Here is a 23,438-nt window from a genome sequence, read left to right as displayed (position 1 = left end):
AAAATGTGAAAAGATAATGTACAGTCTGTGTTTGTGTATAGAAGTTTTAATAAATTTTAATATTTATAAATTTGTATTATTATATGGTAGTGATAAAATAAACTAGTATCTATGTAACATTTTTTGCATTCATGATTTACCTAACATTTTCTTAATTTTTTTGATATTTATAGACTATATGGTTCATCTTCCAGTTTTTCAAAAGTTTTTCCAATATACTTATTGAAGAAAATTTTTGTGTAAGTGGCTTAGCGCGCTTCAAACCCTTGTTCAAGAGGGTCAAATGTAATTGTAGAAGTGCGGTTTATTTTTATCTAGGTCTTAATCAGATAGTAACTTTTGGCCAGCAGGGGGAGCTGAAGCCACTGATAAGTGATTACATCTCCACTGGTTTTCATATGACAGTACATCTAAAACTAATTGATGTACTTACTAAATGTTGGCCAATTGAATTTGAATTTAAAAAAATTAAAAAAAAAAGAAAAGTAAAGAAAAGCCTTACTGACAGAGAACTAATCAGAGTTTTCAAGGAAGAAATACAATTGCCAAGAAGCATATGAGGAACATTTTTATTTTTGCTAAGTAATCAGGAATGCAGATTAAAACAATATACTCTTTTACCGCCTCGTCGGGACCGGGGTCCAGTGCGGAGAGCCCCTCTTCCCGGGAAACAGGGCGCGGCCGGAAAGGGGGCCGCCCCCTCGCCTGGAACCTGGTGCTAAGCCATTCGTAGATGACCCGCTTCTGGGTCAGGGTTTCGTACTGGGTCAGGGTTTCGTACGTAGCAGAGCAGCTCCCTCCCTGCGATCTATTGAAAGTCAGCCCTCGACACAAGGGTTTGTAAAAAAAAAAAAATTAAAAATTTTTTAAAAAAGAAAAAAAAACACAATATACTCTTTTATAAAATTTTCTAATTTTTTGAGTAAACTCTACCCCAATGTGGGGTTCGAACTCATGACCCCAAGACCAAGAGTCCTAAGTACTACTGACTGATCCAGCCACGTGCCCCTAGATAGTATTTTTATTTTAACCTATCAAATTGGCAGTTGAATTGTGCTGTCAAAGGTAGTAAGGGGGCAGTTTCCACAATTACTAGCTGAAATGTACATTGGGCCCAGTTTTTCTGGATCATGTTCTGGCAACTTACATTGAAAAACCTAAAGATGCCCTTTAACTTAGTTTTTTCCACTTCTAGGAATATACCTTAGGGGAGAAAAGTAGAGATCTATAGAAAGATTTGTGAACAAAGATATTTGTCATAGCATTATCTGTACTAGTGAGAATTCAGAATAAACTTAAATGAGCAGTGAGATTAATGGATACATTATGGGGTGCCTGGTTGGCTCGGTCAGTAGAGTATTAGATTCTTGATCTTGGGGTTGTAAGTTTGGGCCCCATGTTGGGTGTAGAGATAATATAAAAATAAGATCTTAAAAAAATAGGAACATTATGGCATTATTTAAGGATGGATGATTATACAGACATAAAATAGTATTTTTGAGGAGCTTTTAATGTCTTAGAATGTTGTCTCTTTGATAAATGAAAAATTCAGGATATAGAGCTATATAAGGACTCTAAATGTATAAAAGATAAAGAAAAAAATAAAAACACAAATACATAAATAAAAGAATGAAAGGAACTATAACAACAAACCTCACTGAACCTATTACACAAGGGTCATCAGCCAGTTCTGTCACCAAGGGATGTTTTGACGTGAGGCGCTGTTACCTTATAAGCTGTTAGCCCCAGAAATTTAGGGCCCCACCTTAGATATCACTCCTATCCTGTAGGAGCCCAGCATGCACTTAATATACATAAATTTATGTCCTCCTTCAGTCTTCTTCACCCTAAACACCTCTTGGTGATAACACATTCCACACATTTCTTTTTTTAAATACTTAATACTTTATTTTTTTATTATGTTCAGTTAGCCAGCATCTAGTACATCATTAGTTTTTTATGTAGTGATTCATTAGTTGCATTTAACACCCAGTGCTCATCACCACACGTGGCCTCCTTAATACCCATCACTCCCTGCTTTTTTTTTTTTTTTTTTAAGATTTTTAATTTATTTGAGAGAGAGAGAAAGAGAGAAAGGGAGGGATCACGAGTAGGGGGGAAGCGTAGAGGGAGAAGCAGACACTCCGCTGAGCAGGGAGCTATATGTGGGTTAGGGTTAGGATTAGGGTCATGACCTGAGCTAAAGGCAGACTCTTAACGGACTGAGCCTTCCGGGTACCCACCCTCCTCTCCTTTTAACCCTCAGTTTGTTTCCCAGAGTTCAGAGTCTCTGTGGTTGGTCTCCCTCTCTGATTTCTTCCCACTCAGTTTTTCTCTCCTTTCCCCTGTGGTCCTTCGTGCTATTCCTTATGTTCCACATATGAGTGAAACCATTTGCTAATTGTCTTTCTCTGCATGACTTCCTTCACTTAGCATTATCCCCTCCATGTCGATCCAGTTCCATGCATCCAGTTCCATCCATGTTGATGCAAATGGTGGGTATCCATCCTTTCCGATGGCTGAGTAATACTCCGTTGTACATCTGAACCACGTCTTCTTTATCCATTCATCTCAGCTTCTTCCATCATTTGGCTATTGTGGACATTGCTGCTATGAACATTGGGGTGCCACACATTTCTTTTTGTCTGTTGTGGAAAAAAAGACTACCTTTTCAAGTTTAAAAGTTTGATATATTGTACCAAGGTGGGGTGAATAAATTAGCATTTTTGTCATATTGATATATTTTCTGATTTTGATCATAGTGCTCGTTAGCTTTCATGTTTCTCAGTTGAAGATGATGATTTTAAAATGTCGTCTCCTGTGAACCTCCTTCAGCCTCTTAGTCATTCCATTTACATTTCTTTGGATCCTTGTCAACATTGCTTTGCCTTTCTGGATTTATGGTAACCAGTCAGAACTACATTTCAGAATTAGCTAAATCGTGATTTGTTAGAAGGATAGGAAAATATGTTCTATTTATAGCCTTTTTTCCTTGTTGTTGTCAATAGAATTTCCAACTACCCTCCATCCCTCACCTTTGCACAGAACATCACAGTCTCTTTAGAGGAACATTCTATAGTTACTCAAAAATTAATTTTTTTTTTTTAACTGGAAGCCATTAATTCTTTGGGTATAACTTGGGTTTTTTCCTGTAGGTGCTCTACTTTCCATTTGTCCGAGCTGTGATACCTGCCATTGTCCTGTCTGAGTATCTTGGCTTTCTCTAGCTCACTGGGCTCTAAGAGTTAATTCAGGGTAAGAATCACCTTCTTAGTTAGGTTTGATGGTTAGAAAGCTTGACCTTATGTTGGGTTGAAATATGCCCCCTGCAGTTTCCACTTCTACACAGGAACTGCCTAAAGCAACTCTAGTTTCTCTTCTGTTGGACAGATCTTTTAGGTATTTAGACAACTCTCATGCGTGCCAAAGTATTCTCTTAGCTGAAAATGAATCTTTACTTTTTGCAAAGGTTTCTCATTTGATACACTTAAGAATCCTTTCCACCTCTCAGTTCCCTAATTTTTCCAGCTCTGTATTATTTCATTATCAGGAAGCTCATCCCTCCACCTGCAAAATGGGGAGTTTTCTCTATGTCTTTTAATATAATTTATTCAAAATGTTAAGTGTAGCATTTCCAAAATGTTACCTAATATCCGTCTTATGCTTACACTTCTTCATTTGGGGAAGTGCCTCAGTACCCATTATAATTTTCCATCTAACTTACAACCCATCTTTGGTAAATATTCTCAATTTTGTGGTCACTTAGGTTTCTTTTTTTTTAAATAAACTTTTACTTAGAATCTTGTCAAGACTTTTATGAAAGCCCACGTAAGTCATATTCACATACTTACTTCTTAGAGAATTTGGGTAGACTGGTATGGTGTGATTTCCTCTTTTAGAAGCCATGATGTCTTTTCCTCAGAAGGTTATTCATGCTGATATGTATTCCAATCCAATCTTCTATTAGAGATTTGCCAGTTTGGCTGATTTAAAGCTTATAGCCAAAGCCTTTCTCTTGAGTACATGGGAGTTACAATGACGGCATGTTTCTGTTCATTTTTGTTGAACAAATATTTATTGAGTGCCTAACTATGCCAGGCTTTGAGCAAGGGGCTGGATAAATGTTGATGATAGAAACAGATCCGGATTCCATCCTTCTGGGGCCTGAGAGGAGGTCACCCCTCTCATATGACAGCGAGTTAAGTTCTGCCCTGCAGTTTTATAATTTTATACTCAATCTTGTTTTATTTTTATTTTAAAAAAAAATTTTTTTTTTTTTTAAAGATTTTATTTGTCAGAGAGAGAGAGAGGGAGAGAGAGCTAGCACAGGCATACAGAATGGCAGGCAGAGGCAGAGGGAGAAGCAGGCTCCCCGCCGAGCAAGGAGCCCGATGTGGGACTCGATCCCAGGACCCCGAGATCATGACCTGAGCCGAAGGCAGCGGCTTAACCCACTGAGCCACCCAGGTGCCCCCTCAATCTTGTTTTAAAATGCAGAGAATACTTTGGGATTTCGTGACTACCGAACATCTGATATATTAGTTAGGAAGCATCTGGTTTTTTTAATCATGAATTTGACTGATATCAGTGATTTATATGCTTTGATTTAGAAATGGGTTTTTCTTCCTCATGTTTTCCTCAGTAAATATTGAAGCAAATTAAAGTTATCAGCTATTAGCTGTCTTGCTTTTATACTGTTTATACCCTATTTATAAAGTGACCCATCTGGTATTTATTTGGCATATTTTAAAAATATATATTTAAACCACCTCTTTGTGACTTTGCATTTTCTTGCAAGGTTTTCTTGTTTGTTTTTGTTCTTTGCTTTTAAAGATTTATAGCATGGAGGGTTGGCAGAGGGAGAGGGAGAGACGGTCCCAAGCAGACTCTGCATCAGCATGGAGTCTGAATTGGAACTTGATCTCATGACCCTGGGATCACCACACTACTGGAAACCAAGAATGGGCCCTCAACTGACTGCACCACTCAGGCACCCCTCTTGCAAGGCTTTATTTGTTGTTTTGCCTACATATGTCTTAGTGCTCCTGATCAGCTACAATTTATGGTCTTTTACTGCTTTTCCTCGTTTTTGTTTTTCTCTTTTGAGTAAAGCTTTCCCCTTCGTCCACCTGCCCCTTCTCTCCCCTCTTCCATCCCCACGCTAGTTAGCAATTTAAAATGCAAACATTTAAAAAAAATTTGGGTTGAGCTCCTCACTTTTTTAAAAATCTCTCACGCTCAGTACAGTATTACAAAGTCCACCTCTATGTTTTGTATTACTCACTTGCTTTTTAAGCAATTTTAGCTATATCTAACTAAAGTCTATATTTTTTTTCTAAAATTAGGTAATCATATAATACTTTTTTTTTGATAAGCACATTTTTTATGAATGTGTTTAGAATAGAAGGGACTGGGCAGAAAGGAGAGGAGTCAGGAAGGTGAAGGTATCCATATAAATATTTTTATTTTTCTCTCACTCTCACAGAATGTTGGTTAAGTGTGTTTTGTATTTCTGTTACCTATGGATTATGTATGTCAGTTTCTGATTATAATTTAGAACCAAGTTCTGTTATATGTGTATGTTGTAGGTTTAATCTTTTTTAAAAATTTTATTAAGAGAGAGCAAGAGAGAAAGCACAAGAGAGGGGAGGGGCAGAGGAAGAAGCAGACTCCCCACTAAGTAGGGAGCCCAACACAGGACTTGGGACTCCATCCCAGGACCCTGGGATCATGATGTGATCATGACCTGAGGTTAATGCAGATGCTTAACTGACTGAGCCACCCAGGTGCCCTTGTTCCAATAATTAGTGAGAAAGCATTATTGTAATTACTTAAAATTTTATCAATTCCCTCCCAAGGAAGTTTTGTGTCAGTAAACACATAGATTGTTGAACCCCACATTACTGTTATTGTTGTAGTTTTCGGGTTTCTGAATCATTGAACATTAGAGTTAAAAAGAAATCTTGATTTAAACTAGTCAGGTTCCGTGGTTTTCTCCATGAAGAAACAGAGTGGTTTGGCCAAAAATTTGCTCAAAGTCACATAGCTACCAAGTACCGGAGTTAAAACTTCAGGATTAATTTTATCAGTCTGATGAGTAGTGGGGATAGATTTATACACACATTTATATGGAATCATATAGAAGCAAAAAAGAATTGTTGAGTGATGGGGGAAAAGCAAATGATTAATCTGGCTTGGAATTGAGTTGACGGATGAGCATACTTCTCTGTTCAGCCCATACTCTTCCTCTCAGATCCTGTAGCTGTGGATCAGGGTATCATCTTCACACTCTGAATAGTGGTGAGGATGACAGAGCCACATTTTTTCTCTGAACCACCCATTTATAGAAGCCTTGTCAACCATCTGTTATAAAATTCTTATAAAATTCTTAGGGCAGAGTATAATATCGTTGCTTTTCTTTAAGCTTTTAAAATAGTAATACATTCCAATCCTGTCTCATTCAGGGTAACCTTTCCAGTAATAGGATTTTGTGTTCCTTAAACTCTTCCCTCACTGATGTTCTAACTTGTATCTGCCTATAGATAACTGTTTGCATTGCTGACATGTTGGGTTTTCCTCATTTCATTCTCATATAGAGTTAATTAGAGTAAGGTGAGTTTGATGGGAACCTCATTTTTTGCTTACGTATATTGGTGGTAATGAGTTTTCAAGTGTTACATGAAGGCGAATTAGTGCTCTGAGGTAACCTCTGAGGGGAAATAAAAGAATTATGGCATGCCTTTTCTTGAGATTTTTGCAAGTGGCTGAATATTTTTGTTTTCTTGAAATTGTTTAGAAATTAGGTATTATTTTGGCTCCATCCATTTTTTTGAAGCTTTATTGAAATGCATTTCACATATAAAATTTACCCATTTAAAATGCACAGCTGTTTTATTTTAATGTATTGACAAGGTTGTGCATCTGTCACCAAAATCTAATTTTAGAACATTTTTCAATACCCCAAAAAGAAACCCTGTATCTAGTAGCAGTCACCCCTTATTCCCTTTTGTTCCCCAGTCCCTTTTAATCACTAATCTACTTTCTGTGTCTATAATTTGCCTATGCTGGACATTCACATAATTAATATGTGCTCTTTTGTGACTGGCTTCTTTGATTTAGCATGTTTTCAGAATTCATCTATGTTGTAGCATAGATCAGTACTTTATTCCCTTTTTAAGGTCAAATAATATTCCATTGTATGAATGTGCCCCATTTTGCTTATCTGTTAATCAATTGGTGGACCTTTGGGTTGTTACTATCTTTTGGCTATTATGCGTAATGCTGCTATAAACATTCTTGTGTAAGTTTTTGTTGGGACACCTCTTTTTAGTTCTTTTGAATATATACCTAGAGGTAGAATTACTAAGTTGTATGGTAAATCTATTTAACTTTTTGACAAACTACCAAACTATTTTCCAAGGTAGGTACATTTTACATTCATACCCACAACGTATGAGAGTTCAGTCTTTCCACATCCTTGTCAATACTTCTAACCATCCATCATTTTGATCCTAACCATGAGGGTAGTTGTGAAATGGTGTCTCACTGTGGCTTTGCATTCATTTTCCTGATGACTAATGATGATGAGATGTTTTCATGTGCTCGTTAGCTATTTGTATATCTCTGGAGAAGATTTTTCTGTCAAAACTTCTGCCCATTTTTTAAACTGGATTGTCTTTTTATTGTCGAGTTATAAGAGTTCTTTATATACTCTGGAAAGAAGTCCTTTGTCACATAGGATTTTCAAATCTTTTCTCCCACTCTGTAAGTTACGTTTTCACTTTCTTTCTTTTTTTATTTTATTTTATTTTATTTATTTATTTGACAGATCACAAGTAGGCAGAGAGGCAGGCAGAGAGAGAGAGAGAGAGGAGGAAGCAGGCTCCCTGCTGAGCAGAGAGCCCGATGCGGGACTCGATCCCAGGACCCTGAGATCATGACCTGAGCCGGAGGCAGCGGCTTAACCCACTGAGCCACCCAGGCACCCCACGTTTTCACTTTCTTGATGGAGTCCTTTATTTATTTTTTACAAAGATTTATTTATTTATTTTTAGAGAGAGAGTGCGTGAGCATGAGCGGGTAGGAGGGTTAGAGGGAAAGGGAAGAGAGAAAATCCTGAGTAGGCTCTGTGGTTAGCAGGAGTTTGATCTCACGGGGCTTGATCTCCCAACCCTGAGATCATGACCTGAAATGAACAGTTGGACACTTAACTGATCGAGCCACCCAGGTGTCCCTTGATGGGGTACTTCAATGCAGAAAATTTATAATTTTCATGAAGTCCAAACTACATGTTTTTTCTTGTCACTTGTACTTTGATGTTATATCTAAAAACCATTGCCTAACCCAGTATAAAGAAGGTTTTACTCTGTTTTCTTCTAAGAATTTTATGATTTTAGCTCTTACATTTTGGTCTATGATTCATTTTGGTTAATTTTTGTGTAAGGGGTGAGATAAGGGTCCAACTTCATTTTACTGCATGTGAACGTTCAGTTGTCCTCATACTGTTTATTGAAAAGACTATCCCTGTATCCCCTTTTGAATTATTGTGGTTCCCTTGTCAAAAATCAGTTGACTGTAGGGCTCCTAGTTGGCTCAGTTGGTTAAGCATCTGCCTTAGGTTCAGTTCATTCTGGCTTTTTACTCAATATTTAGCTGGTTAAATATTAACTTGGGAGCATGTTTTATATATATATGTATATATATTATACATATGTAATATATATATATTTGTTATATATTCTTATTATATCTATACTGGCAATGTGAGTTTTGCCCCCTCCCCTACACAGAATATTTTTTTCTTTTTTATATCACAGAACATATGGTTTCACTTAGCAGTTTAAAAAAATTTTTTTAATTTGTTTGTTCTGCTAGTTCAAGTTCATTTGGGACAAGTTTTCCTAGATAAATTTGTCTAAGTTTGATTGTGGAAATTAATTTGGAATATGGCTGAAAATACTGAATATTGTGTTGTTTTTGTCTAATTCAGAAATGAGAAAAGGTGTTGTTAAGGAAATTATGTATGATTTCTTAGTAAATGAATGACAGAGATAAGACAGGGACTTTAGCATTTCCTGAATTCTAGTCATGTTCAGTAGCTTTATGGTCTCATTTATAATATTGTATCCATGACAATTTTTACATTAGATTTTTGCAAGTTCCATTATTTGTATAGAGGGATTATGTTGAGGATTTTGGGGGATTGCACATTTATCTATAAAGAATCTAAAGCAGTATTTTTCCAACTTTTCCTTTAAAATACGCTCAGTCTGGGGTTGTCCAGAGTAACTTATTACAAAAAGACATTTTTCTGAAGACTCCTCTATCTTGAAAAAAATGAGAATTTTGCATTTTTCTCTGTAATCTATTTGTGTTTATTTTAACAAAGTGTAGGCGATTTTACTACAGTCTTTGATTGAACTGACACTCCAGAAAGGTGCCTCTCCTGATTATTTGTTGGCTTCAGTTACTCCCTAGTTCATAGCTCTGTGCTCCAGAGTGTACATGAAAACCCAGTGCAAGAATCCAGGAATTAGTGAATTACAAAGGAATGTTTCTTTCCGAGAATGGTGTGCTTCTCCACTGGAGGGAAACAGGTGTGCTGTGTCCAAAATCCCTAGGTTTGCTTTGCCATCAGGGTGAGATTTTAGAAGTTGCACCTTAACTTTGGACTCAGCAACTGACTTCTTTTTTTTTTTTAAATGACATTTGCATTGTCCACCTGTTGCCTCCTTTTTCTCTTTGAACATTTTTTTATCTCTGACTCTCTTTATAGGGCCCTCTACAGGTTCTTTACTCATGGCCACCTTGAAGTTATTTTGCACGTTTACCTTTATGTTTCATTTGGAAAAGAAGCCAGGTGGTTTCTTGGCAGATTTTGGGCAAATTCTGACATTCAACTTAATTATCTGAAACAATGTTTAGGTCCTAGACAGATTGCTTCATTTGACTTGGCTTCATATGCAAAATCAGTATATTGGAGCACTGTCTCTGTTAATGTTTGGTCAATTAATTTTTTTGGTAAATTCTAATTATTTGACAATTCTTTAATGTTCTATACTAAAATTTAAAGCAGAATTAATTAAAATCCACCTTTATAATCAGTGTCATTTTTTAACAACTTGAGAAACTTTATTAAAATAGTCATATAAAGTTCTTGTTAAACTGCATGCATCAGAAGTCAGTGCTTATACGCTTTTTCCACAGTGCTTCTCCACAAAGGAGAAAACCATTGACCTTGGATGTTAGATCCTAATGTAGCTGATGGCCAGAAAGAACCTGACCTGTTTCTTTAAGTGGTATAGTTGTATTCAGTTGAATTTTAGTGCTGTCTTCTAAATTATCCACAAATAGAGTACTTCTTGATTTGGAGTGCTTTCAAAGTTAACCTGTAACTTTAGTTATTGTTCTTATTACTAGAACAGTTAACTAGTTTTTCTTCTCAAAGAGTTACTGAATCACTTCTGTGGTGAAATGGTAAGGTTAACGACTTTATGTAAATTTGGAAGCCTATCTCTAGTATGAAGAAAATAATCTTGTTTTTAGGTGGGATTGAAACTAAGGAATGCCATGCATTCTTATAATACTTTGCCATTTACAAAAGTTTTTTACATGCCTTAAGTTATTTAGTCTTACTGAAAGTTTGCTACTGGACTGAGTACATAAGAATATATATTTGGAATCAGTTGAGACCTCCATTTAATGAAAAAAAAAATACTGATTTTTGAGCCTTTACAGTCATTGTAGTCATTGTGAGGATTTTCTTTTACTTACATTTGGCTAAGTCTTGATACTTGTGAAACTGTGAAATAGGTAGTATTGTTTGGGTTTAATACCTTTTATCACGCTTGTAGTTCTTGTCAAGTGAGTAGCCTGTTTCCGTTGAGGGGATGTAAACTCTGGAAGGCCGGTGATGCAAGGGGGAAAGTGAGAATTGGAGACTGACCTCTGATCCCAGCTTGTCCTGCTGTAGGGTTTAGGGTAGAATCCTAACTGTTCTCTCTTGGCCTCCCCTCATTTTTGCACTAATAAAATTTGGAGGTTTAACTGGATGACCTATGTCCTTCTATGTCCAAAATTCTTTGATTTAAATTTCTTACCTCTGGCTCAGTTCATTCTGGCTTTCTACTTAATATTTAGCTGGTTAAATATTAACATGAGAGCATGTACCAATTTCAGGTTTAAAGATGTTTCTTTCATGAGATAATGTAATGTCTTAAATAGATTGATGCATTCATTTCTGTGATATCTGGAACAGGGTCTTGAGCTTAATAGGTACTCACTAAATTTTTGTTGAGTAAATGCATCTTTACTTCTTTATGTGGCTTTGGATTTAAAATGTAAGTAATCTTTTTCAGAATTAGAATATGTTTATAGGGAGCTCAAAGTATTTTTATGGGTAGTGTTATCTGAGTTTATGAATGAAAACATTGTTTGCTGGAGTGGATAGGGATTTGAATTTTGAATTAGGGAAGAGGTGCTGACCTTATCTCATATTTTAATTCTGAATTATGGAACTTTGGAAAATAGCTTTAATAGATTTATGAAGTAGGCACTACTATCTCCTTTTCACAGAGCAGAAACTGGGGCTTATAGGTTAAATACTTTGCCCAGAGTAACGCAGCTGGGCAAATTAGAGGAGGGCTGATAATTAAAGGAGGCAGATAAAATCCAGGGCTACCCCTGCATCCTATACTCTTAGCTACCACACTGTACCTTTTATTCATTTTTTCAGTCAATTCTTACAAAATATCACCTTTTGCAAGACTCTGAACTAGGTTCCTGGGATGTAATGATGCAATGATAAATAACGGAAACTGGGACCTTGTTCCTTTGAAACTAAATAGTTTAGGACATTCTTTCCTGAGATAGATAGATAGATAGATAGATAGATATTTAAATTTTAGAGAGAGGGGGCTTAGTGAGAACAAGTGGGAGGGGCAAAGGGAAATGGCAAGAGAATCTCAAGCAGACTCTGCCCTGAGCCGGAGGCGGGGTTTGATCCCACAACCTTGAGATCAGGATCTTAGCTGTAACCAAGAGTCAGACGCTTAACCAACTGTACTACCCAGGCACCCCCTGAGTTAATATATAGATATATTTTTAAGTGAAACAGAATAATCAAAACAAAATAATCCCTTGTCTTTTTGAGATTAGGTTGGACATACGAAATACTGAATTTGTGATAGAACATTCTGCTCAAGAATATCTGGCTTGTTGGGACGCCTGGGTGGCTCAGTTGGTTAAGCGGCTGCCTTCGGCTCAGGTCATGATCCCAGCGTCCTGGGATCGAGTCCCACATCGGGCTCCTTGCTCGGCAGGGAGCCTGCTTCTCCCTCTGCCTCTGCCTGCCTCTCTGCCTGCCTCTCTGTCTGCCTGTGCTTGCTCGCTTTCTCTCCCTCTATCACTGGCAAATAAATAAATAAATAATCTTAAAAAAAAAAAAAAGAATATCTGGCTTGTTAAAAGACATATGGTGGGGGGAAAAAAAGAGATATGGTGGGAAAGTTAATAGAGAATGTCTTCTTGGAATATGTTTATTGTATTGGTGAGAGTTCTAAATCTGAACCATAGTTCCTGCCTTTTAGCACTTTTAGGCCAGCTTCAGAAGTAAGATTGATACATGGAAACAGTCTCAAAGGGATTAGAGAAAGCACTTAATCAAGATCAGGGTAATATAGTGCCAGTTATCTATATTACTGTTAAGTATGTAAATGGTAATGGTGGTCTGGTGAAACATATCTTAAAGGAGAAATAAGTGGCAGTATATTGGGGAGAGGAATGAACAGGAATGATTGTGAGGAGGGATGGTTCTCTTTTTCTAGGCGGAAAGAACATATAGATTAAAGATGTGGATGGGTACAGAGTTGTATATAGAAGGGAAGGACTTTGCTGAAGAATAAGGTTTTATATAATATGAATAATCAAAGAAATACAGATATTTTAAAATATGAGAAATTAGAATTTTTTTTTACTTTCAGATATAGAAAATCTAACTCAAATTGGCTGAAACATTAAAGAAATGTTTGTTGTTACATTGTTCTTATGTAGCTGGAAGTCCAAAAGTCTTGCAGATGTATTATTTGATATAATGGCTTCATATTGTCACCAAGGACACAGGTTCCTGCCAGCTCTCCATTCCGCCCCCTTTGATGATGTTGGGTTAGGCTTGCTGTAGGGGGACTGTAGCATTTTGAGGTGTCATGTTTAGCACTGTCTGAAGAAGAGGGAACTGTTTCTTCCTCACTTTGTCTTTAGGAATGAAGCTTTTCTCACAGTTCTCTCTTGCAGGCCTTCCAGTGGGCTTCCACTCATGTCTCATTGGCCAGGATTGGGTTTCATGCCCATTCCTGACCAATCATTGGCAGAGAGGATGGGTTAAATTAATCCGTTAGGATAAAGTGGGTATTTGAGAGTGAACCACAATGACTACTCCAAGAGTGATTTGAACAGTAAGGTGTGTATCAGTGTGTGTGTGGTGTTTGTGTGTATTTGTTCAGCCTTGACATCCACTGTTTCTGGGGTAAATTCTAAGAAAATGTATTTCTCAAGACTTTTACATCTATAGTGAGTGGCTCACCTTTGAATGTCCTTATTTGTAAAAATTGGTGCCTCAGCAAAAAGACATCTGGTTTGAGATAAGAATGTAAAACATGTTGACTGATTTAAATGCCATAAACACTGCGAACTCCCGAGTCTTGGGTTAAGCAATGAGAGAATGAGAAAGTTGGAATTTATTTTCTCCCAGATGCATGTTTTATTTAAAAATTTTTAAAAAGATTGTATTTATTAGAGAGAGAGAGGGTAAGCATTAGCTGGAAAGAAAGGGAGCTGAGCAGGAAGCCCAAAGCAGGGCTCATCCCAGAACCCTGGGATCATGACCTGAGCCAAAGGCAGATGCTTAACTGGCTGAGCCACCCAGATGCCCTCAAAATGCACGTTTTAAAATGAGCATTTCTAACTTCTGATCCACTGAAAAAAATGTATTTTATAATCTTGGTTATTTGGGGGCCTAATTTGGCAGTTGAGTTTTAAGAGTTGGCAGCCTACTTACTAATCAGTAGTAAGATTAATTATTTTGTGGGTGGGTGTCTTTGAACGTAATGTTTTTAGGTATACAATGCAAGGGGCTTTGCCTTATTTGGTGTTTTTCATTCTGCTCATTTAGATTTCAGAATCCTTAGATTAGGGCTCTAGTTCGCCATCTATTGGTCTGTGTTTAACACCCTTCTGCTATATTTTGTGGAATTACTATTTATGTGAAGGTACATATATACATTTTTTTAATCAACTAAATTTTCTTTCCCAGGATTAGAAAAAGCCAAGTCTAGCATCTCTTTTGGATGTGTATACAACTATGTACACATATATTAGTTTATTCTTTATGTAATTTGTGACTTCATTCTTAACTGCTTGCTTTGGATATTTGAGAACGATGACTGTGATTGATAGTGTGATTTTTAAGAGTACAAATGGAAGCTGATGGAAATATAGGTGTAGATGCTAGGTGCTGATGAGTTATTGTAACTTTGTGGAGGACTAAGACTGAGGGGTTTTTTTGACTAGCGGAAGTGACGCATACCACCGGATATTGGTTCTGGTAAGCCACAGAACAGTATAGAGCATTTCTCATCTTCCTTTTTCGCAGTACAGCATGCCCTTTCTGTCTTGCTGCATTTGATGATTTAACTGTTGGAATCCTTTGTTGTTGTTGTTGTTGAGCCACTTAAATTCTGATGAATCCCAGAGTTCCTTTTTAAAATCTCAAAGCACTGAATTAATCTATTGGCAACTTTTTCTTTGGTTTTAAAGGATAGTGGAATTATACTTTGTGTTATTCTTCGCATTACATTGCATAACTTTTTTGATTTAGAAAAGGTTCCATTATTTTAAGGCCCTGTTTTGGGAGAGGAATAAAATACTGTGCTGACAAAGTGGTCATGAGAAATGATCAAGTGCCTCTACTTTAAATCAACTCTGGTAGGAAAGTGGGAAGTTTTGTTGTGAGATTTGGATTTCTCTATAGAGTTCTTTGTTAAACTTTTAGCATAGCAGTGAACTTCCTTTTGGTGGCGACAGGAAGCATAAATACTCATTGTGTAATGCCATTTGCCTGCTTTGGCGGATCTGCCAAGCCATGACACCCAAAACAAGACGCGTGCTTCTTAACGAAAACTACAGTTCCCAGCGGGCCCGGCGCGGGTGGGCCATCACTTCCCCTCTCGCTCTCGGCTGTCCCTTCCCGGGCTGGCCCAGCGCGGGCCCTGGCCTGCGCCTGCGCAGTAACGACGTGCGCCTTTTTTTTTTTTTCCACCCTGGCTGCTGCGGAGCGCTGCACTGGGGCTAGTGCCCAGGCGTGCTGCAGCGTACGGAGGCAGTCGGCTAGGACAAAGGGCGGCAGAAAGCGCTTCACTGGTCAGGGAGCTTGCCACCCGACTCAGTGGGCGTTTAGCCCTGGAATAGTGTGGCACCGACGGCATTAGCTTGTCAACTACACAGTGCAAACAGTTGCTCGCTCACGTCCTCTTGCTCCGCCGCGCCTGCCCGCCTTGCCCCCTCATAGCCGGCGCGCGGCCCCGCCAGCCCCAGCGCGGAGGGAATGTGACGGCGTCAGTGCCTCAGGTTAGCCTCACCTCGGCCGGAGCGAGGGCTCGCTCCCGCCTGCCGCAGTGCCGCGTGGCGTCGCCGCACATCTGGGAGCAGCTGGGTCCCGGCTCCGCGGCCTCCGCAGATGGAGGTGCAGAAACAGCGGCCGCGGCGAGAAGCCATGACTGAGGCGGCGGCGGCGGCGGCCGCGCCTCCTGGCGGCCCGCGGGGGCGGCGCGGTGGGCGCCCCCTGGCGGCGCGCCGGGGCGGAGCGGCCCTTCGCCGCCGCAGCCGCAGCCGGCGGAGGCGCTGCTGTCCCTCCTCCCCGTGTCCCCGGCGCTCGCCCGCTCGCTCGCTCGCTCCATTCTCCCTCCGCTTCAGATTAAAGGGGGGGAGGGAAAAGGAGCTCGGCCGCCATTTTCCCAGTGCCGCCGCCACCGCCGCCACCGCTCGCCGAGCCGGCGGGAGAACCGAGCACCGTAGCGAAGCCGACTCGTCTCACCGCGGCGGCGCGGGGGGCGGCCGGAGCGCGCTCCCCGGCCGGGAAGAGGCGTGCGGGGGTGGCGGCCGGGGTGCGGGCTCGGGCTGCAGACGGCGGCGCTTGTTTGTGCGGGGCGGGGGGGCGGCTTTACCCTCTGCCCCCGCCCGCCAGTTCTCCCGGCCGGGCTGCGGTCCCTGGCCGTGCCCAGGCCCCGCCGGAGCCGAGGAAGGCCGGAGAAGGGGCCCGAAAGAGAAGAAAAAGCGGCCGCTCCCCGCCGCCGCCGCCTTCCCCTCCCCCTCCGCCTCGCCCCCCCCCCCGCCCGGAAAGTCAGGGCGGCTCCGGGCGCCGGGGGGGAGGAGAGCGGCGGGCCCGGGCCGGAGCCGCCGCCGCGCGCCCCCGCCTGCCGCCGCCGGCCCTCGGCGCCCAGGCCGGGGGCTGTTTGCAAACTGCGCCCATTTTGTGGGGCTGAATCCGCCCGGGCAACGCTCCTCCATCACGTGGTAGGTGCTGCTGCTGCTGCTCCTCTCCTCCTCCTCCTCTCGCTGCCCTTTCTCCTTCTCCTCGCTCTCCCTGTGGCTCCCATTTCTCTCTCTCTTTGTTAGTTGTAACTAGAAAGGCAGGGCAGGGCAGGAAAAATCCCCGGAACTTTAAATGGCCTCTCCGGGCTTCCCCGCTGCGGGTCCGGGGCTGGGAGTCGCCCCAAGGGCGGGGGTGTGCGGGGGCCCTTCCCCACCAGCTGCCGCCTCGTTCGCCAGCTTTTCCTTTGGCGTTCTATTTAAAAATGCGGCCTTAAGAACACGGTTTATTCCCGTTAAAAAAAACCCCAAACAAACTCTGGCTGTCGCCTTGAACTTCTCTTGACTGCAGAAGGCCTTTCTCTGCTGGAAACACATCTTGCGCGTTTCACGGTGTGTATCGCAACTCTGATTGTTAAGTCAGATGGTTATTTCATGTATTTATTATTTTTGTTGCCTGTATATTGAGGTCACTTACGTTTTCGGATCTAGTCTCCCTCAGGCGGACGTGTTTGTTTGTTTAAAAAAAAAAAAAAAAAAAACTAAAGAGGAAGAGGCATTTATTTGCTTTTAAGTGAGTTTGGGGGGCCTGTTTTCCGGCTGACTGTCTTTTGATTCTTCAGCAAATAGTTTGATTGTTTTCCATACGATAAACAACCTTACCCTCGTGTTTTACTTAAAAATCCTTTTGTTTTCCATTGTCGGGATCCCAGTGTGGTTTTTTTGGAGAGACACGTTACTTAACTATTGCTTATTGATTGCCTTAGGGGAGAAGGGGTGACATGATGGCGCCACTTTAAATTGCTCTCTTTCCTCTGATTTTTTCCTCCTTTTATTCTGGAGGTCACTGGAGCATTTTTCGTGATCTGTTAATAAAACTCTATTTGAGAATGTTAACGATACAACTTGTAGGGATAGAGTTTGGTACCTTAAGGGTCGGGAGACCCGAATCCCGAGCTCCCCAAAGTTCCGAGAAATCTTCCTAGTCCTCCTGCCTCGCCTCCCTCCCCTCCATTCACAATCCTGGTGTTGCCATCTCCTTTGTCACGTGGCTAGCAATCATTGTGTTTTTTTGTTTGTTTTGGGGTGTGTGTTTATACTTTTAAATTGTAGTCCAGAAGAACCTACCCACTCCCCATTAAAGAGATCAAAACATTTTAGTAGTTTTAGTTTGAGAGTAGGAGAATATTTATAATAAATGATAAAATTACATAATCTTTGCCTTGCATAATCATGATATAGTTATAGATTGTTACTGAACTTTGTCTCTGAAGCACTTTCAAGTGTGGAAGGTAGTACATTGGAGTATGTTTGGCATTTTTTAGAATAGTTTGTAGTTTTGATTTTTCCCAGCTTCTTGGGTCTTTTAAGTACCACTGTTTACAAAGGCTTAAGTGGGTGTGTTTTCCCCTCCCCTAACCCCCTTCCATGCGATATACTTGGTTCCTTTTCTAATAAACTGCCTAACCAATTTAGAAATTTTCAGTTGTCTGCAGCCATTGTCAGTTAAAACTATTTTCTTCCAGCAACAGGGAATACTTCTGAGTAATAATTGTTTTCCACCTAAAAGTATTTCGTTTTGTTTCTGTTGCATTTTTGATCCAGAGAATTTTTGTTTTTAATCCTTGAGGTTTAGAATTATTTTATTGTTTGTTTCTTCATATCAGTTTTCCCAATAATTAGGTAAATTCCTATATTATGAAATACCAAGCACCTTTTTCTCTAGTTTTACGTAGGTTCCTTGCCACTTTCCCAATTAAAAGTCTATAGTGAGTTAGTAAATATCTAAAAAAAAAAAAAAAAGTAAAATTGTAATATAGTGATCCTTAAGTATGTATTGATTGGTTTTCTTTTGTATATTTTTAATGGTTTGGGCCATTTTCTTTGCTAACAGTTACATCATGTCATGTGATATATACAGTGTGATGTGTAGTTCTAAAAATAAGGCAAGGTAAAAATGCTCATCCCTTGGGAATTTAAGAAATTTATTATATGTGGGGTAACTGTCCTCAGTCATGGAATTTTGATTTTAATTTCCACTTTGTTTCGCCAACAAAGTATGTAGTTTCTTTGACCTTTCCCGTACTTGATGTATTTGTTAGTGATCTCATGAGTTGAGGTGGTTAACTTTTTATTTCTCAAGTATGCACTATTTGGAGGGAAACATTAGATGTGACAAAGATTCTTAACATCTGTGTTATGGTGAAGATGGTTTCTGAGGACTACTGCATTTAAGTATATATAAAATAACTTTTTGATTTGTGTCTGTAGACAGCTGAGAGAGAGATGAATTAATTGTTGAAAAATTTGAGGTAAGGCAGGGTTTTTGGTCCTTCCACTTACATGAATCTGTTGAATGAAGAATTTAGAAGTGTCCTTGCTTCTTTCCTGAAAGCCTTATTCAGAACAATTAGTATTTGACTTTTGTGCTTTACCAAAGTGAGATGTTAAATTTTTGTCTGATTTTCTTTATTCCTGCCTACACACTTTATTTCTGTGGTTAAACCTGCAGAACATTCTTTGATTGTTAGACTTATCATTATCCTGTTGGGGAAAATTCTGGAAGCTAGAAAATGAGTAAGCCTCGTTCACTTTTGAGCTTTTATCAAGGTGGGAAGAAAGGAAAATACTCCCATTTTTTTTCTTCATCAAACACTGCCAGTGCTCTTTCTTCTTTAGTAATGCTACATTGTAACCAGTGTATCTACATCATCGTCTCCATTTTATTGGGTTGAGCACAGATTTTAACTGTATTTTAAGGTGAATAACAAGTTTTAGATTTGTTCTGTTTGACATAACCTGAATTATGTAATCTGTAAACATAAGGCCATTATGGGTGGTGATGCTGGTTTGAGAAGGTATTTTGGCATTGAGTGGAGTAAAGCTTAGTTGCCTTGTTATACTGGAAACACAATTTTAAAATGTAAAAAACATGCTACTCTGTATTGGATTTTCAAAGTTATGGAAAATCCTTTGTTTAAAGAGTAATGCTTATTCCTCTTCTATTTAGTCAGCTTCCTTGGGAGGGTTGGTAGGGGTTATTTTTTCGTGGTGAAGCTATTAAGGTACAGAAACTAAGTGACTTCCTTCCTGGAGAGAGATTTTTAAAAATTAATTGATCTCCCCACCCCCAAAGGATTTCTCCTCTGTGTTTAGAAAGGGGGGAATAGTACACACTAAGTATATGGTCTTTGGTGGATTGTCCTAGAACAAATCTCATCATTGAGTGGTTTATTGAGAGTTTTCAAGCACCTTTTCACCACCCTCTTTCTCTATATTAGGTAAGTTTCTGCCTTGATTGGTTAAACTGTTGCATGTCTCAGGGAGCATATTTTACTTTCGTACCTTTTTACTTTTGATCACTTTATGAAGGAGTACATGCAGGTGTCTCTAATAAAATGGCCCAAGCACCTGGCCTGCCTACTGTGTCAGTGCAATGAATACTTGGACCATGTCCTTTCCCTAAAATAGGACTTGAAATACTTTCTAGAAATCTGAATTCAGACTGGTTTTTTTGAGTCTTCATGTTGATTCTGAATGTATGTTTGAATTGTAGTTTCTGTCCTAATAAATGCTTATTAGCCTCTGGGCATACTTAAAGTTGTGCAAAAATACTTCTGCCTGAGTGCAGTAATTTATAACACAAAATAAGACTTTTTTTTTGTCAGTACTTCCTATTCCCTGGAATGTGAGATCAGAATTCAGTGAACCACAATAATGGTTAGAAAGGACTGTATGAATTAGAAAAGACAAATATCCCACTCTACCAGAGGTCACCAACTCAATTTTGAAGGTCACAAGAAGGGGTAGAAGTGGTTTTCATGGGTGTCACTTGCAGATTGTGGGTCATGGGAAAAAGACAATGTATGGAAGGGTCTCTGTTGGTTATTAGTTCAGTTATCATTTGTTCCTATATTATACCATGTGCTTGTTTTGTACAGTGTAAGTAAAATGTATAGAAGAAAATAAGCCAGTTGATGTGATTTTCTAAAAAGAACTGAAATAGGCACTTTTTATGTGTGTTAACCTCTTTCATGTCTTTGATAGAATAAAGGTAAAGCTAAAAATGCAGAGTCTGAGGAGACTTTAGTGTAGAGAGCACAACTCATTCATGAATGAAAAACAAGCTTGGGTAGTCTGAAAGAAATTTTAAGAGCATATGTGAAGATTTTAAACTTTTTTTATGCCAAGAGGCCTTCAACGTGGAGATGTTTTAAATTCTTGGTTGTTGTTGTTGTTGTTGTTGTTGTTTAGTGGTGTCTGGCAAATAGTAGCTGTTCAGGAAATGTTACCTTCTGCAAGCCTTGCTTTTCCAAGATTTCAGGCTAGCTCCATAAATTTTAACATTTGAATGCCCGATCCTCCTAGAGAGTTATTTAGCCATACATTTTATTGTTGTTGGTTGTGAACGTGCCCTTTTTTCTCTAGTTCTAATTTTTTTAGAATTACAGTTGCCACCCCAAGCTTTTGAGAGTCAGGCAATGTACGGTGGAGGTAAATTCAGTGCAGTTTTATCTAAATGTTATCAAAAACTCTGGTTCTTGTTACTTGAACAGGAGTCCCAAATGAGATCTCATTCTGAATTTTAAGTACGGCATATTCTTCCTTGTTTGGAAAAAGTTGCTTGGGAGGCATCAAACTTAATGGAGGCCCTCAAATTTTTTTAAAAACGGAGTAGTTTAATGTCAGAGCTGGTTAAATTCAGTTGGAGGGCAAGTGTTGAGGAATAAAAAAAAAAAAATGAGTAACAATTTTGTTGTTAGGATGTTAAACCAAAAATTCCTAAAAACTGATACATAGGTTTTCTCTTGCTACTTGCTTTTTGGCCTTTGCGATGGCTTTTTAGCACCTCCCCCGGAGGGTGTGAAGGGATAGAGGTGAAAGCTAATTAGTTTAGTTTCTGATGTTTGCTAGTAGAGAGGCTTTGTGGAAATACTAGTTGATTAAGTTGAACTGTCAGGGAAGTTTCATTAAACTGTTCACATATTGCCATGGAGAACTGAGGATGTTTGAAGACCTCAAGCATGTATCAAAAAAATTGGACTGCTGTTTTTCAGTTACTGATGAATGCTTACCTCTTACTTTTCCCTTTGGCCTCCCAAGGGAATGAAAGAAGGATGTTAGTATTAACTTTTAACATTTTCCTGGCATTGGAAAAGTTGTTTTTTGTTGTTGTTTTTTTTAATCATTAATTCAAAACTTTTAAGGGATAAGGTAGGTTTCAGTGAGATCCTTAGAATCTAGTCAGGGACTGTTCACTCCCCAAATCACCTGTTTGCTTTTGAATTGCTAGAACCTTCAAGCAATGTCTGGTTTTAGGATTGTTCAGAAACACTTGTATTATTAGAGTTTATTAGAAAGAAATGAGATTAAAACACATTTTTCTTTCTTTTATGAGCTAGATTGGTAGGAAATTTGGAGTTCAGGTGATAGGGTAGAAATAGGATAAACTCCAATAAATAGTTTCATACATAGTCATATTTCAAAATAATTTTCTGTTTATATGTTTTTAAACACAAATGGGATTATACTCGTTATGTGGCTTGGCTTTTTTTTTTATTTTTCATGTAGCAATATAGAGGTTTTTCAAATTAAGTTATGCAGTTCTTTTTTTTTTTTTTTAATAACTGTAGGTATTCTAATGTCTTTAAGCTTAGGGTTGGTTTTTTTTTTTCCTTGTAATACAATTCTTCAGTGTAAGAATTATGCATGTTTCTTTATGAGAGTATTTTTTGGGGTAGGTTCCTAGAAGTGCAGTTACTAGGTAAATGTTTGGGTTAATTGTATTAAAATATTTGATAGATAACTGCTTTCAAAAAGCTTATGTAACCAAATTTAATAGTTAAAAAATTACATTTAAAAAGTTTGCCAGTCTGAGTGCAAGTCCTTGGCATTGTAAATGACTGGAACCTGAGGTAAATGAAGTCTGTCCTAGATTCAGTGATGCCTGCTTCTCATTAGGTGGTTCTCACTTTATGGTCAGACATCCTGGTTAACTTCATAATGGATCTCCATCTGATGCATTTCACATACAATTCTCAGGTTACCTAAGGTGTATTGGTCTTTCTGCCAGGCACTTTGCTTCATGTAGGGGATAGAGATAAAACAAGCCATAATTCATTCTCTCTCTCTCTCTCTTTTTAAGTGTATACTCTAGAGAAGGAGGAGGACAGACAAGATTGGGAGTTTATATTACATTATGAGCTTTTGCCCAGGGAAGCATGTGAGCTCAGATAAGCCCCTACAGAGGGAGGAACCCCAATTCAACCTGAAGTGAATGGAGAATACTTGATAGAGCATGTGATCTTGGAGGTAAACCTTGAAAAAGAAAGAGTAGTGTGGGCAAAGGTGCAAAGGCATGGAAAGAGCCTGAAACTATAAATAAGATCAGGTGGCTGGAGTGGGGACGGGTTGGAGATGAGGCTGTGTGTAAAAAGGGGCCAGATATATGCTGTGTGGGGAGTTTGGATTAATCCTCACCCTAGAGTCCCTGAAGGAATTTAAGAGGAGCACAGCATGTCAGATTTATGTTCTCTTTCCCCTTCCTTTCTAATAATCATTTCGGTAGTGGACGCTAGGTTGAAGGCTTGCTGAGACAGGAAGAAAGAACAGTTGGGAGATTATTACTGCCTGAATTACTGTAGTACATAATGAGGCTCTGAACTAAGGCAGTGGCATTAAGGGTAAAATGAATGTGCCTATCAGTCTACCTATTGAACCCTCTCTCTTCAGCCTTCCAAATTCAGTCAGAAGGCTTTTCTGGAAGCCTTCCTTGACCCCTTCAGGCAAAGCACTGTGCTTTACCTTTGTACCTACTTTCTATCCTCTTATCTTTAGCTTTGATGAAAGTGCTCCTA

At 39.2% G+C, this 23,438-nt stretch overlaps 1 protein-coding gene across 5 annotated transcripts in view; it reads left to right on the top strand.

The window, feature by feature from the left end:
* KANSL1 (KAT8 regulatory NSL complex subunit 1) overlaps positions 1–23,438 on the top strand; it is a 179,374-nt gene that overhangs the window by 12,413 nt on the left and 143,523 nt on the right. For 2 of the 5 annotated variants that reach the window (XM_045080829.1, XM_004772429.2), the window contains exon 1: positions 16,428–16,566. The exons of 2 other annotated variants lie outside the window; for them this stretch is intronic. The gene's annotated coding sequence lies outside the window, so the exon portion shown is untranslated. Of the gene's footprint in view, positions 1–16,427; positions 16,567–16,669; positions 16,975–23,438 lie in introns of those variants that run through there. One more of the 5 variants, XM_013045898.2, reaches the window with a different exon arrangement.

Source organism: Mustela putorius, unplaced genomic scaffold (assembly GCF_011764305.1).
Source record: "Mustela putorius furo isolate JIRA1106 unplaced genomic scaffold, ASM1176430v1.1 tig00000487_pilon_pilon_pilon, whole genome shotgun sequence".
In the NCBI taxonomy this organism is placed as follows: Eukaryota; Metazoa; Chordata; class Mammalia; order Carnivora; family Mustelidae; genus Mustela; species Mustela putorius.
The sequence above is the reverse complement of the archived record's forward strand: the minus strand, read 5'-3'. Positions and strand labels throughout refer to the sequence as shown.